This window comes from Engystomops pustulosus, chromosome 6 (assembly GCF_040894005.1).
Source record: "Engystomops pustulosus chromosome 6, aEngPut4.maternal, whole genome shotgun sequence".
NCBI lineage: Eukaryota > Metazoa > Chordata > Amphibia > Anura > Leptodactylidae > Engystomops > Engystomops pustulosus.
In genome coordinates, this window is record NC_092416.1 from 18,429,654 (window position 1) to 18,446,126 (window position 16,473).

At 41.1% G+C, this 16,473-nt stretch overlaps 1 protein-coding gene and 1 long non-coding RNA gene across 2 annotated transcripts in view; both read right to left on the reverse strand.

Moving 5' to 3' along the window:
* The window catches only part of LOC140065867 (uncharacterized), a 181,947-nt gene that overhangs the window by 75,978 nt on the left and 89,496 nt on the right, over nt 1-16,473 (reverse strand). The window lies entirely within an intron of this gene.
* On the reverse strand, nt 9,346-12,053 carry LOC140065788 (uncharacterized). Its single transcript, XR_011848046.1, has 3 exons — nt 11,964-12,053; nt 9,890-9,940; nt 9,346-9,399 (listed from the first exon to the last, which is right to left on the reverse strand). It is a non-coding gene; the product is annotated as an uncharacterized lncRNA (long non-coding RNA).

Consider the following 16,473-nt stretch of genomic DNA (forward strand, 5'->3'; position numbering starts at 1 on the left):
CCTAGAGGTAGAGAAGTGGGTGAAGGCCCGAAACTACTCCCACATCTCCTGTCACCTACCTAACAAGCCTCACAAACCCTATTGATATGGACTTCTGATCGACAATATCTATACTGACTGATTACATGGGACAGATGATCAAACACAGAGAGACAAATAACAAAAAACAGACAGACAGGTTAACTCAGACAGAATCGGATCAAATCCAAGATTGCAACAAAGCACTGAATTGAATAACAAGGAGAATAGTCAAATAATGAAGCAGAGGTCAGATACACAGTGGGGCTCATTTACTAAGGGTCCAAACACTGCACTTTCGGCGAGTTTCCCAAATATCTCTGTTTTGTGCCAAATTGCCCCGGGATTTTGGCGCACGCAATCGGATTGCGGCGGGGGCCTGGTCGTCGCAATTTACAAAACAAAATTGTGTTGCAAGATCAGTACTTACATGCACCGCGAAGATGAAGGTGAACTCCGGCGGACCTCGGCGCAGCAGCGACACCTGGTGGATATCGGGCGCACAACCTGAGTGAATCCCGGCAGACCCGAATCCTCGCCGGACAATGCGCCGCGGGATCGCGACTGGACCAGGTAAGTAAATGTGCCCCAGTATATCAAGGTAATTGCAAGCAGAACTAGGGAATGGTGTCAGGAGATTAGTAATACCAGCAAGGTGTAATGGAATTGGGAAGACATATAAAGGAGTACCTAGACTCCACCCCCAACAGATGACTAGACCATCAGTTCATCTTGAAATTTATTAGATATAGACACAGACAAATTTGTACCACTGGGCAAGAATATTCATGTTCTTTTTGCCAATATTTGCCAATTTTATGATTGCTAATATGTAATTACTGCATAAATAATGTTATTTATATTTTCTTTATTTTTGAGTTATTTGTGAAAATATTTTTGAAATAATAAGAGAGAATGTGAAACATTTAAGACTTGACATCTGACATCTGCCTCCATAAATGTGGCAGATTATAAATAAAGCTTAAAAGACATCTACCACCAGGATCAAGGATTGTAAAGCAAGCACACTGACATAATGGTGTGTGTGTCCCCTCCGGCCGGATCTGCTCTTTTTTTGCCTTGGTTTCTACAAAAAAAAGGCTTTAAAAATTACACAAATGAACCTGTGGGGCTTTAGACTGCGTTTAATGTAGGTGTTAATGGAGCATGGAGCCCCTCAGGCTCATGCGCATAATTTTCAAAGCCTTTTCCTTAACCCCTTAAGGACACAGGGTTTTTTTTCACTCATTTCTCGCTCTCCGCCTTCAAAAATCCATAACTTTTTCATTTTTACGTTTACAGAGCTGTGTGAGGGCTTATTTTGTGCGTAACAAATTTTACTTTGTTTATTTATTTTAACATGCCATGTACTGGGAAGCCGAAAAAAAATCCATATGTGGAAAAATTGAAAAAAAACCCTTGTTCTTGTGGGCTCAGTTTTTACGACTTTGACTGTGCGCTCCAAATAACACCTCAGCTTTATTCTTTGGTTCGGTGCGATCGCGATGATACCAAATTTATATAGTTTATTGTGTTTTAACACATTTTCAAAAGTTAAACGAATGTGTACAAAAAAGAAAAATTTTTTTTTTGCCATTTTCTGAAGCTAATAACTTTTTCATACTTTGGCGCACGGAGATTTGTGATGTGTCATTTTTGCAAAATGAGGCGACGTTTTCATTGCTACCATTTTGAAGTCTGTGCGACATTTTTATCATTTTTTATTCCATTTTTTGTGTGATGTAAAAAGGTGTAAAAATCGCATTTCGGACATTTGGGCGCCATTTCCCGCCTTGGAGGTCACCGCCGGCCGTAACCGTTTTTTTATATTTTGATAGATCGGGCATTTTGGGACGCGGCGATACCTAATGTGTCTGTGATTTTTACTGTCTATTATGTTTTATATCAGTTCGAGGGAAAGGGGGGTGATTTGAATTTTTTATATTTTATACATTTTTTTTATTTTTTAAACTTTTTTTTCTTTTTTTCCCACTATTTCTTAGACCATCTAGGGTACATTAACCCTAGATGGTCAGATCGCTCCTACCATATACAGCAATACTTCTGTATTGCAGTAAATGGCATTTTTGCAGCTCATTCATTACAATGAGCCACTGGCTCATTGCAACGAATCTGCAGAAGCCAGGTAGCCTCGGGTCAAACGAAGACCCGAGGCTACCATGGCAACCGATCACCCCCCCCCCCCTGATGATGTTCGGGGGAGCGACGATCGTAATAAAGATGGCGGCGCCAGCGTCTTTTAAATGCCCTCGGTGACTTTGCCGGCGGCAATGAAAGGGTTAATAGCCGCGATCGGTCCAAGCACTGACCGCGGTTGTTAGCGGTGGGGGTTTGCTGCAATATGCAACAACCCCCACCCTTGAATGAAGAGGACTCAGCCCGTGAGCCCTCTTCATACATTCCCTGTACCTCTGCGCCGTAGAGCCAAGGCGCAGAGCGTTAAGGGGTTAAAGAATCCTGCCAGAGGAGGCACACACCAGTATGTCATTATGCTTGCTTTACAATCATTCCTCCTGATGGTAGATTTCCTTTAACTGCCTTCATTTTGTTTTCACCCCTTAAAAATAAAAAGAAACCAATAATTTGCATGAACCTAAGAGAAATCTTTATCAAATAATTTGACTGCCTAAAGTAAATTTGCGTACGGAAACTTTTATAGAAAATGTACTAAAAATTAAGCGCCTCTTGCTATGCAGCGATATCATTTTTGCCGTAAAATTTTCTTTAAACCTCAAAGCAAATCTAGTAGACAAAGATGCAATTACTCCAGCACATCCCCTGGAGATGTAAATACTTTTTTGTTGTTGAAAAGGTCATAAAATCCATCATAAGCCTCTCATTACAGGCGCAGACATTGTAAAAAGACTGAAGCGTATGACCATGATTAAGTCCTCTGGAGGAAACAGGTTGCAAAAACATTGCTTTTTTTTCCAGAGCACCCCACAGAAAAATTGAGAAACAAAAAAAAAACTTGTGGTCTTAAAGGCTAAAATACGGGTAAATATCCTCCAAGGCTTTTTGATTTACACTTTTGAGAATTTAGAAAATTCATAGAGTAGAAAATCTGTAGAAATATAATGGCCTTGTCCTTATACTGGCCACTATCTATAAAGCAGTAAGAACATTTTAGAAAGGAAAAACAATATACTATGGCAGAAATTTTTCTCTGCCCCCCCCCCCCCCCATCAGAAACAATAAAGATGATACAATGTGTTATATGTGCCCCAAAATAAAGCCAATAACATATAAATCTGAACAGTAGGAGCATTGATGACTTGATCGGCAGAGCTTCCAGTGGTAGGTGGAGATGTTGTCGCTGAAGAAGAAGACTGTCCTGCTGTAGATTGGCCACTTGTTCGAGCCGTCGTCGCTGTTGTTAGACTTTTGGTTGTGGTCTCTAGAATCATCAAATTAACAAAGATAAAATGGCGTGAACATAAAATGATTCACAGATCAAAAAAAAAACAGGATAATCTCTTGTGCACCTCCCTACATAAGTCTAAAAAGTAGACAAAGAGAACAATGGGGTCTGTTAAAACATAACCTTTATAAAATGTGTAGATTAATAAAGATTTTTCCCCTACTTTGTGAACAAGGATGGTTGGCTTTATCTTCTCTGACCTGAATACAGATAGTTGGCTTGGTGATGCTCAAAGTGTGCTTTTTTTCTGAATTAGAGCTCCAACAGTTAACAAAAAGTCCTGCGTCTCTAAAAAATACATTTATGAACTTTCTGAAAACCACACACGCAGTTGGTGGGAGTTCCAGAGCATGGAACACAGTTGACTCGGAATATCCATCACACTAGGGCCTCATCGTAAAACAGAGACTATCACACAACGGTAGAAAAGAACCTGATAAATAGCTTTAGGAGGTTGATCGGCCTCGGAGGAGACACAACAATTCAAGCTCTTAGAGACAGATCTGAAGAGTCATATTGAGGTGGTGAGGACTCGATAAGACTCCTTGGGTTTTGACAAGAAGGATAAGATGCTTAAGTAGTTCCTTGACTGCTTCACCACTCAGCTTCAGATACGGAACGTAAAAGAGTTTTAGGATAAATGTGGCAACTCTGTCCTGCTACAGCAGCAGCATAAATGGCAGTGGTGGAGAACCTATGGCACAGGTGCCAGAGGTGGCACTCGGAGCACTCTCTATGGGCACCCAGGCCATAATCCCAGCACAGAGTTTTCAGACAGGACTCAAAACCTCCTCCTGCAGTCCCTGGCAATGCAGAATGTGCTGTGATCAGGGCTATTTTAAAGCTGGACATCCTTAGCTGCCTGGGACTACAGGAGGGGCAAGGAGGTGCAGACAAGGCTGCAATATTATTGGAGCTCCTGCTCTGGGCCCCGCAATTCCTCCTGTTCAGGGGACCCTGGAAGGAAGCTACAATGATAATCTGAATGTCTCCTCTTTCTTTTAACTGTATCGGTGTCCTTAGGACACAGATACAATTAAAAGCCGTGACAAAACAGGTAGCAACATGTTACTGCTTAAATTGCCATGTTGGCACTTTGCATTTAAATAAGTGGGTTTGGTTGTAGTTTGGACACTCTGGGGCAGATTTATCAAGCAGTCTGAAAGTCAGAATATTTCCAATTGCCCATGGCAACCAATCACAGCTCCCCTTTAAAATATTCATGAGCACTGGTGAAATGAAAGCTGAGGTGTGATTGGTTGCCATGGGCAACTGGAAATATTCTGACTTTCAGACTGCTTGATAAATCTGCCCCTCTGTCTCTAAAAGGTTCACCTTCACTGATATATGGGATGAGTAATAAGAGATCTCTAAGTCTGCGGGAGATACCTCCTGATCACATTAACCTAGGGGAGAAGATATGAAACTGGAAAGAGAAACAGAGGTTGTAGATGAGACAACGGAAGGCCTGGTTGAAGTGGAACCAGAGAACAAATAGTTATAGAAGAGAGTAGGGGGCGGTTCTCCAAATTATTAACCTCTCAGATCAGGTACGATCCACTGAAGAGATGGTTGTTCTTAAAAATTGACTTTCTTTCCCCCCTACCGACTAGGTTAAGGATAGTCATTTATTAGCTAGAAAGTTTAAATAGATAAAGTTCTTTAAGTTTCATGATAAAAAAAAATAATCCTGTGTGGAGATGGGGCTAGACTTGTTAGATATGGAAAATTTTGAGACTCTGTGGAAGGGGTCACAGTGATACGTGGGTGACCTGGCTGCATGGCATGCGGAGAAAAAGCTGTTTCATTTGTTGACACTTGAGCTCCTACATCAAGACAGTAGACATGGTATGAGGTGTTAACTCTTATCATGACTAGAGCGAAAACATTTATTATATCCAGACCCACTTTATATCCTGAGGAACACTCAGATCATACGAGCCAGGCCATGTTTTCATAAAGTTCACCATATATGTATATATAGATCTGAGGCTCTACCCAAGTTATTTTCAGTTTTTGGCTCCTTTTATAATGAGGCAGTCACCCACCACCTGAGATTCCAGCTTTTTCCAGAAATATCAGTCATTGGATGATGAAAACCTACCATAAAAATTAATCATGATAATCTAGTGAAACTGGCTGATAGATCCAGGCACCATGACTGTGGTAATATTCTTATATTTGTTACACATGGCCTCCTTCCTTCTAAAATCAACATTTTAAATTATGCTAATAAACTTGAACTTCCCACACGGGTTCAGGTACACCCAGCCCACAAGTCTGACATATTGCCGGATTGGCTGCCAAACTGCCAATCCTGCATATTAATGCCCATAGCAACTAGCCACGGCAATGATTGGCCAACGGCAAGTTGAGGTCCTCTTATCTCTAGTCATTTTCTGTCGTGTTTTTCTATCATAATTTTATCTTTTTTATGAATAGCAGATCCCTGATGAGCGTTTAGTCGAAACGCGTTGGATCAAGAGGCCGTCAAATGTTCAGAAGAATGTGTAGCAGCTGAATTGCTAGGAAGGAAGTGACACCTTGTGACGGGAATAAAGTAATACATCTACATCTAGCTGAGAGCCTGTAATGAGCAAGTGATATCCAGTTATCCATCAGGGATAGAACTCTATTTTTAGTAACATGTATTTGCTGAGTGGACGATATTTTATTCATTTTCTTTTTCTCTACACATTTCTCAAATCTAACAAAATAAGTCGGTATCCTTTACTAACCACTGAGATAATTAGAGTTAAAGGAATCAGTGCTGTTAGATGACGTACCTGATGATAGCTGATGAGTCGTGTTAGTGGTTGATGATGTCCCCGAAGTCACCATTGTGGTTGGTTGTGAAGAATTACTGGAAGTTGAGGAAAGACTTCCGGCAGAAGATGATGTAGCAGTCACTACAGTATAAGAGAATAGGGAAACGGTTTGCATCAGGCAAAAAAAACATACATTTATTAAACTATATAATGTGCACTTTGCCACATGTCTCACTATGTAAGGGACATGCGTATCTGCTGGGGCGTAACTTGAGGGGGTCCAGAGGCTGCGGTCGCACCCAGGCCCAAGAGGTTTAGCGGGCCCTTATGGTGTCACTTTCCCATATTAGAAGGCTATTACTATAAACCATACATTATAGTCGGGGCCTGGCACAGAGTTTGCACCGGGGCCTATCAGCTTCTAGGTATGCCACTGCGTATCTGATCAATAAAGAAGCCACATGCAGCATGACCAATATCCTTGTAATAAGCACATTCGACTGCCATTCCTAGACGATGGAAGGGAGACAGTGCTGCTCTATATGTCATGTACCTAGGGATGGCTGACTGGTCGTGTTAGAGGATGACAATGTCCCGGAAGTCATTGTGGTAGAATTAGGAGGACGCGAGGAAAGACTTGTAGCAGTAGATGATGGAGCAGTCACATTAGTGGTAGACCCACCATTAGTGGTGGATTAGAGATGCATTAGAGATGACAATAACACTTAGGCACACCTTGACGTGAACCATTTTTGCTATTTGATGTACCTGATGATTGTTGACTAGTCGTGTTAGAGGCTGACGATGTCCCAGAAGTCCCTATAATGTAGAATAAGAAGGATGTGAGGAAAGACTTGTAGGAGAAGATGATGGAGTAGTCACATTAGTGGTAGGCACTGGGGACGTTGTGCTTGTAACTGAAAACACGAAAAAATATTACTGTATGTGTCTGAAAATTCTTTCATATATGTAGAGGACATGAAGTTTTCTTGAAATAAAACCTCAAGCAGGATGACCAATAGTCAATGGTGGAGACAGTAAGGTCTAATATATTGAAAGTAGTAGGAATGAAAAATACTAATAACTGATAAAAAAACATAATATTTCTAACATTAGATAAGTTAAAGGGGTTGAACCTGACAATTGTTGACTGGTTGTAACAGAGCCAGACAATGTCCCAGAAGTCAACATTGTTGTGGATTCTGTAGAACTACTGGGAGGTGAGGAAAGACTTGTAGTTGTTATTGTTGAAGACTCTGGGGATAGGGAGCTGGATCCTGAAAATTGAAAAAAAAAAATCCTTATATTCAGTAAAATATCACATGGTTCATTTGTTTACTATACACAAGTAGTTGTTACCGGAGGGTTACTAATTTAGAATGACCAAAAGATGAAGGATTGTAGTTCCCACCTTATTATTTCATTAGTTTTTTTCAGGGGTTGAAACACCAATGTTTCTATTACACCATGTATGAGCCAACTTCCTGGGCCATAAATTATGGTGCAGGTCCTATTATGGGCAGTCCTCTTCTGGTGACATCGGAGCTTACCCGCCAATGGCACTCTACCAGCAAACAATGGTAGCATTACCATTACCTTCTGGTGACATCGGAGCTTACCCGCCAATGGCACTCTACCAGCAAACAATGGTAGCATTACCATTACCTTCTGGTGACATCGGAGCTTACCTGCCAATGGCACTCTACCAGCAAACAATGGTAGCATTACCATTACCTTCTGGTGACATCGGAGCTTACCTGCCAATGGCACTCTACCAGCAAACAATGGTAGCATTACCATTACCTTCTGGTGACATCGGAGCTTACCTGCCAATGGCACTCTACCAGCAAACAATGGTAGCATTACAATAAAGAATACCTGTAATACCCACTAATAATATGCTTTGTCCTACTTGTCCTCCAGTAACACCTGCCCATTTTGGTGGCCAAGCTACCGCATCATAATGGTGGTAGCAGCCTGATTTCCTGACCACTGGTCATATATGTTCTGTCAATATCTAAATCATTCGTAGACATATTGGTGAGAGGAGTTGATTTAAGTTCATGGTTCATACACATGCCCCGGAGCAGTAGAGCATTGAAGATGAGCAGGTTTACTGCTGACTAGATGAGGTCACATGAGTACAAACTATTGCCTTCATGGATTTCTAGATACTAGGTCATGAGGATGAGGAGCGGAAGTGATGTAGCCACCACTGGTGTGGCCAAAGCAGCTGCATCATTCTCCATCCACATTCTTGAGAACTGGTAAGACAAGCCCCAGCACCAAGCGTTGAGGAGGAGAAGAAGTAGTAAAACAGGTGGAGGAGAAGATTGTTTAAACACTTGAAATATGCTGATTCGGCAGAATAATTGCACTCATTTAGCTGGAAGTACAACTTTAAGTGTCAACTTTATGCTTTAAAGTGAACCTGAGGATTGTTGGCTGGTCATATCAGGAGCAGACGTTGTACTGGGAGTCAGCGATGTGGTTGCTTGTTCAGAACTACTAGGAGGTGAGGAAAGACTTGTAGCTGTTGCCGTATCTGTAGATGATGGAAGAGTCGTTTCAGTAGTAGATTCTGGGGACACCTTGCTTGTATCTGAAGTAATAAAATAAATGTCTACATCAGTTTCTTGTATTACATGCAAAAGCCTGTAAAGATGCAAAGAAATAGACAATAATACATGTTCTAAGCCAACACTACTGTCCATAAATGGTGTAGATAGATGATGGACCTGAGGATTGTTGGCCGGTCATATCAGGAGAAGACGTTGTACTGGGAGTTACCATTGTAGTTACTTGTTCAGAATTACTAGAAGGTGAGGAAACACTTGTAGCTGTCATACCTGTTGAAATAATACTTTCAGTGGTAGATTCTGAGGACACCGTGCTTGTATCTGTAAAAGTGAAATAAAGGTCTACATCCATCTGCAATATTGATTAAAAAAGGCCTAAAAAGAAGCTTATAGCTAATAAAACATGTTCTAAGTACATACTACTGTACATAAACAGTGTAGATAGATGATGGACCCAATGATTGTTGACTGGTCGTATCCAAGGCAGACACAATCAACAATGTAGTCAGCTATGGGGGACATATACAATATGATGTCATACCTGTTGAAGTAATACTTTCAGTGGTAGATTCTGAGGACACCGTGCTTGTATCTGTAAAAGTGAAATAAAGGTCTACATTCATCTGCAATATTGATTACAAAGGCCTATAAAGAAGCGTATAGCCAATAAAACATGTTCTAGGAACATACTACTGTACATAAATAGTGTAGATAGATGATGGACCCGATGATAGTTGGCTGGTCATATCCAAGGCAGACACGGTCAACACTGTAGTTGGCTAAGGGGGACACATACAATATGATGTCATACCTGTTGTAGTAATAACTTCAGTGGTAGATTCTGAGGACACTGTGCTTGTATCTGTAAAAGTGAAATAAATTTCTACATCCATCTGCAATATTGATTAAAAATGGCCTAAAAAGAAGCTTATAGCTAATAAAACATGTTTTAAGTACATACTACTGTACATAAATAGTATAGATAGATGATGGACCCAATGATTGTTGACTGGTCGTATCCAAGGCAGACACAATCAACAATGTAGTCGGCTATGGGGGACATATACAATATGATGCCATACCTGTTGAAGTAATAACTTCAGTGGTAGATTCTGAGGACACCGTGCTTGTATCTGTAAAAGTGAAATACATTTCTACATCCATCTGCAATATTGATTACGAAGGCCTATAAAGAAGCTTCTAGCCAATAAAACATGTTCTAAGTACACACTACTGTACATAAACAGGGTAGATAGATGATGGACCCGATGATAGTTGGCTGGTCATATCCAAGGCAGACACATTCAACAATGTAGTTGGCTAAGGGGGACACATACAATATGAAGTCTTACCTGTTGTATCTTAAAATTAGAAAGAACATTCTGTGCAGTTCCATATGGTACAGCAAATGTGACATCCAATGTAAGTTTGGTAGCAATCGATAATAAGAAAAGGCAAACATGAGGCCTAATAGTGGTGCCTGAGATGGAAGGACGTAGGAGAACTCTAAGAATGTCGAGATGCTTGTAATTTCACCTGCGCCCAAAATCTATCCCCTTAAAGGGGTATTCTCGTCTTGGCACTCACATTCAGATTCATTAATCTGCCGTATATAAACATTTCTTCAATTAGATGTCATTAAAAAAAATGTTCCTGTGTAAAGATAATTCCTCATAAATGTAGTCATACGGTCCCTTAGAAACGAGATAGCTTTCTCGGATACGACCACCTCTGCTGGAGTGATTGCCCAAAGAAACAAAAGGTTTTTGTATATGAAATGTCCGGTAGTTACTGCAGGTCCCACAGCCGTCCTGTGGTAATGATCGCTGAATCCTGGAGGTCAGGCAGGACTCAATAGTACATGTCTGACCATTGCTGCCAAAATGTGAGGTGGTCGTATCCGAGGAAGCTATCTCGTTTCTAAGGAGCAACATGGCTACATTTATGAGAAATTATCTCCACACAGGAACATTTTTTTTTAATAACATCCAATTGAAGAAATGTTTACATGTGGCAAATGAATTAAATTAAATGTAAATGCTGAGATGAGAATACCCCTTTAAGCTATCCCCTGTGTGTATCATCACAGGCAAAACATGCCTTTAATAAGCTCCCACCTCGACAAACTCTCGTGGAGCAAGTGTTATTCCTCGCATTTTATTCAAATTTCTCTACAAAATTTTACCAAAATTTCATTCAAATGATGATTAAGATTGGAATTGTCAAAATCCATCTCAAGTTTTTATTAAAAAAAATGTTGTTGAATTAATTTAAAATAATATTCTTACAACTTTCCACATAATTATTTATTACAATTCATTTCAGTTGCACTTCACCACCGATGCCAATTAAGAAAACTTTTATTACCGTACTTTCCTGTCTTAGACTTTTTGTTTTTGCAAATATAATACATTTCTGCTCACCGCTCCCAGATGTCTTTATTGTGTGGGGGGGGGGGAATTGGAATTTTTAATGACATGTAATTTCATGAAATGTACTAGGAAACACATTAGATTGGGTGTAATCTAAAGAAAAAAATCACTGGGTGAATTTTTTATTTATTTTTTTTTATCACGGATCTACTACGGGGATCCAGCCTCTTTGTAGATTCGGGCACAATCTCTACCAGGTCGGTCCTGTTTAGACCAAGTTTGACCCAGCAGATATTTCATCTATAGTCTCCGTTTTACAGCAGAGAATACAGGCAGTCTCCGGGTTACATACAAGATAGGGTCTGTAGGTTTGTTCTTAAGTTGAATTTGTATGTAAGTCGGAACTGTATATTTTATCATTTTAATCCCAGGCACAACTTTTTTGGTCTCTGTGACTATTGGATTTTAAAAATGTTGGGTTGTCATAAGAACCAGGAATAACAATAAACCTTCATTACAGACACCTGTGATAACTGTTACAGCTGATTATTGTAGCCTAAGGATAAAGTACAATAAATTACCAACACCCAGAGGTCCGTTTGTAACTAGGGGTCGTATGTAAGTCGAGTGTTCTTAAGTAGGGGACCGCCTGTATACCAAACTATAGGAGTCAAACTATGTTATAAATGTGTAGGATGGGGAACAAAGGGGCAGACATTCACATAAGTGGGAAGGGACAAACAGATACGTCCATATAACTAAGGGCAAAAAGCAAAGGACTTACCCAGCAGCAGAAGAAGTGCTACAATAAGGACCATCTTTTTTCCATGTGCTTGAGATGCCATAAACTTCAGACGATCATGTTAATATTTTCTAAGGAAAAATACATGAAATTTAGAGTCATGTGACCCCACATGCATTCAGTTAATCACTTTAATTAAAAAGTTTGAGTCTTCAAACAAACTGTACATGTAACATTCCGCTGCTCACCCGCTGATTGGCTGAAGCAGTGAGGTCCCTGCCACTAAGCAACAGAAAACGGGAGCTGGGAGGGCGGTGCGGTGCTGGAACGCTAGGGTAAAAACATTGTAATAATTTTACATTCTCTTCATTTGGGGGACAGATGTTTTTTTAAATAATTGATCCCAGGCAACTTTAACATAACAAAAACATTTTTTTTTTTACTTTCAAGTTAATATTTTGCGCACTGATAATTCTTTTAGTATCAGAAATGAAAATGTATGTTAATTAATAAAAAAAAAAAAAAAAAAAATCACATTATGTACAAATCCCCCCCCCCCCCTATTACTTCCCTTTTACCTTTCTGTTCCCTTATGTTACTAATGTGAAAAATAAAAAAAATATTATAAAAACAGTAAAAATAAATGATCATCCCTGGTGTTATGATTCCTACAGTAAAATGTCTATTTACATTTTTTTTAATTAATTGTCGAATTCTTAGGGTAAGTTTTTACAAAGAGTATTAAACACGTTAGATACAAAACTTACAGTATTCAGAGGATTGGCTACTCCTGTCCTCTAACCAGTCATCTCAGGTCACAATCAGTATAACATTCTTACCTATATATATATGTTTTTATTTGTTTCCTGGTTTAGAAGGTGTGGCCTAAAATGAAACGTTAAGTGGGGGGGTGGGTATTCCCCTAGGTGACACATGTATCATGGGCACGTCTCCTGGATACGGTTGAGATGCACAATACTCTGCTGATTATAGGTTTTGGATGCTCAGTATAACAGTTACAAGTTAAAGAAAGTGAAACTTTAGAAATTCCCTGAATTTACACATTTGTTACTTAAAGTATATTCATTTTTGTCCAAGTAAAAGTTAAAGAAAAAGACGATCCAACTAAACTAATGACACACATGGAGGTCTCTGTGTTGTCTCTAATTGAGAATATGGGGACATCATTCACAGGACTTGCAGAAAGTGATGAGTGGACCCAGGGGTATTGCAGAAAGTGATGAGTGGACCCAGGGTTATTGCAGAAAGTGATGAGTGAACCCAGGGGTATTGCAGAAAGTGTTGAGTGAACCCAGGGGTATTGCAGAAAGTGATGAGTGGACCCAGGGGTATTGCAGAACGTGATGAGTGGACCCAGGGGTATTGCAGAAAGTGATGAGTGGACCCAGGGGTATCGCAGAAAGTGATGAGTGGACCCAGGGGTATTGACGTTTAGGTGGTTTGTCTGAACCTGGAACAAAAGTTTGATTTGGTCCCAGAACCCAAAAACCACTAACACCCACAATGTTCGCACTTATTGGGGGGGGTTAAACCCTTAAATGTTGCCAGGAAATCTGCCGGTGGTATTGAAATGCCGGCATCATGGTCTGCTCATCACAATTTTACACCCCCGATTGGTCCCGGCATCATACATTGAAGTGTCTGCATAGGAGTACTGACCGATTTATGGTTATTTTAATACAGCCGGCCTCATTGACAGTAGCATTTAGAGCGTCAACTCTGGTGGCATTGAGCCCAAATGCTGAACGTGAACTTCTGGCAGAAGTCATGACTAAGTGTGTGTCAAATGTTCGAAACGCGTAGGCCAACCTTCATTTCACCTTGGTTATTTTTGCCTCATATGTAATTTTAATTCGATGAAGAAATAAAGATGAACAAAAAAGTTTTTATATTGCATCTGGTGCGGAGAACCGTAATTTTTCTATTTTAACGTTCACTGTACAGGCGGTCCCCTACTTAAGGACACCCGACTTACAGACAACCCATAGTTACAGACGGACCCCTCTGCCCACTGTGACCTCTGGTGAAGCTCTCTGGATGCTTTACTATAGTCCCAGACTGCACTGATCAGCTGTAAGATGTCTGTAATGAAGCTTTATTGATAATTCTTGGTCCAATTACACCAAAAATTTTGAAACTCCAATTGTCACTGGGGCAAAAGAAAAAAAATTGTCTAGAACTTCCATTATAAAATATACAGTTTCGACTTACATACAAATTCAACTTAAGAACAAACCTCCAGACCCTATCTTGTATGTAACCCGGGGACTGCCTGTAGTCCGATTGAGATGACCTGTACAGGTCATAGGGAGACCGGTGTGATGACTAAAACTGGCAGATTTATCAAGCTGTCTGAAAGTCAAAATATTTCTAATTGCCCATGGCAACCAATCACAGCTCATCTTTTATTTTACCAGTGCTCATGAATATTTTAAAGGGGAGCTTTGATTGGTTCTGATGGGCAACTAGAAATATTCTGCCTTGATAAATCTGCCCCTCTGTGTTACTGATTTAGGCCCACTCATCACTACTGGCAGATAAAGTAAGTAAGTGACTATATTGAGAATTTTTAAAGAACCGGTTGACCAAGGTAGATTGCTCGATTAATTAAAGACACACAAGCCCCTGTTACCAGCATGCTGTATTGTATGCTGTATTTTATGCTGCTGTTTAAACTGTTATAGGCATTCGATTGGGAAATGCCCCTGACGATGGTAGTGTAATGCACGTACAAAGGCGAAATGCCCCTGACGATGGTAGTGTAATGCACGTACAAAGGCGAAATGCCCCTGACGATGGTAGTGTAATGCACGTACAAAGGCGAAATGCCCCTGACGATGGTAGTGTAATGCACGTACAAAGGCGAAATGCCCCTGACGATGGTAGTGTAATGCACGTACAAAGGCTAAATGCCCCTGACGATGGTAGTGTAATGCACATACAAAGGCGAAATGCCCCTGACGATGGTAGTGTAATGCACGTACAAAGGCGAAATTCCCCTGACGATGGTAGTGTAATGCACGTACAAAGGCGAAATGCCCCTGACGATGGTAGTGTAATGCACGTACAAAGGCGAAATGCCCCTGACGATGGTAGTGTAATGCACGTACAAAGGCGAAATGCCCCTGACGATGGTAGTGTAATGCACGTACAAAGGCGAAATTCCCCTGACGATGGTAGTGTAATGCACGTACAAAGGCGAAATGCCCCTGACGATGGTAGTGTAATGCACGTACAAAGGCGAAATGCCCCTGACGATGGTAGTGTAATGCACGTACAAAGGCGAAATGCCCCTGACGATGGTAGTGTAATGCACGTACAAAGGCGAAATGCCCCTGACGATGGTAGTGTAATTCACGTACAAAGGCGAAATGCCCCTGACGATGTTAGTATAATGCACGTACAAAGGCGAAATGCCCCTAACGATGGTAGTGTAATGCACGTACAAAGGCGAAATACCCCTGACGATGGTAGTGTAATGCACGTACAAAGGCGAAATGCCCCTGACGATGGTAGTGTAATGCACGCACAAAGGTGAAATGCTCCTGACGATGGTAGTGTAATGCACGTACAAAGGCGAAATGCTCCTGACGATGGTAGTGTAATGCACGTACAAAGGCGAAATGCTCCTGACGATGGTAGTGTAATGCACGTACAAAGTCGAAATGCCCCTGACGATGGTAGTGTAATGCACGTACAAAGGCGAAATGCTCCTGACGATGGTATTGTAATGCACGTACAAAGGCGAAATGCTCCTGACGATGGTAGTGTAATGCACGTACAAAGGCTAAATGCCCCTGACAATGGTAGTGTAATGCACGTACAAAGGCGAAATGCCCCTGACGATGGTAGTGTAATGCACGTACAAAGGCGAAATGCTCCTGACGATGGTAGTGTAATGGACGTACAAAGGCGAAATGCTCCTGACGATGGTAGTGTAATTCACGTACAAAGGCGAAATGCCCCTGACGATGGTAGTGTAATGCACGTACAAAGGCGAAATGCCCCTAACAATGGTAGTGTAATGCACGTACAAAGGCGAAATACCCCTGACGATGGTAGTGTAATGCACGTACAAAGGCGAAATGCCCCTGACGATGGTAGTGTAATGCACGTACAAAGGCGAAATGCTCCTGACGATGGTAGTGTAATGCACGTACAAAGGCGAAATGCCCCTGACGATGGTAGTGTAATGCAAGTACAAAGGCGAAATGCCCCTGACGATGGTAGTGTAATGCACGTACAAAGGCGAAATGCCCCTGACGATGGTAGTGTAATGCACGTACAAAGGCGAAATGCCCCTGACAATGGTAGTGTAATGCACGTACAAAGGCGAAATGCCCCTGACGATGGTAGTGTAATGCACGTACAAAGGCGAAATGCCCCTGACGATGGTAGTGTAATGCACGTACAAAGGCGAAATGCCCCTGACGATGGTAGTGTAATGCACGTACAAAGGCGAAATGCCCCTGACGATGGTAGTGTAATGCACGTACAAAGGCGAAATGCCCCTGACGATGGTAGTGTAATG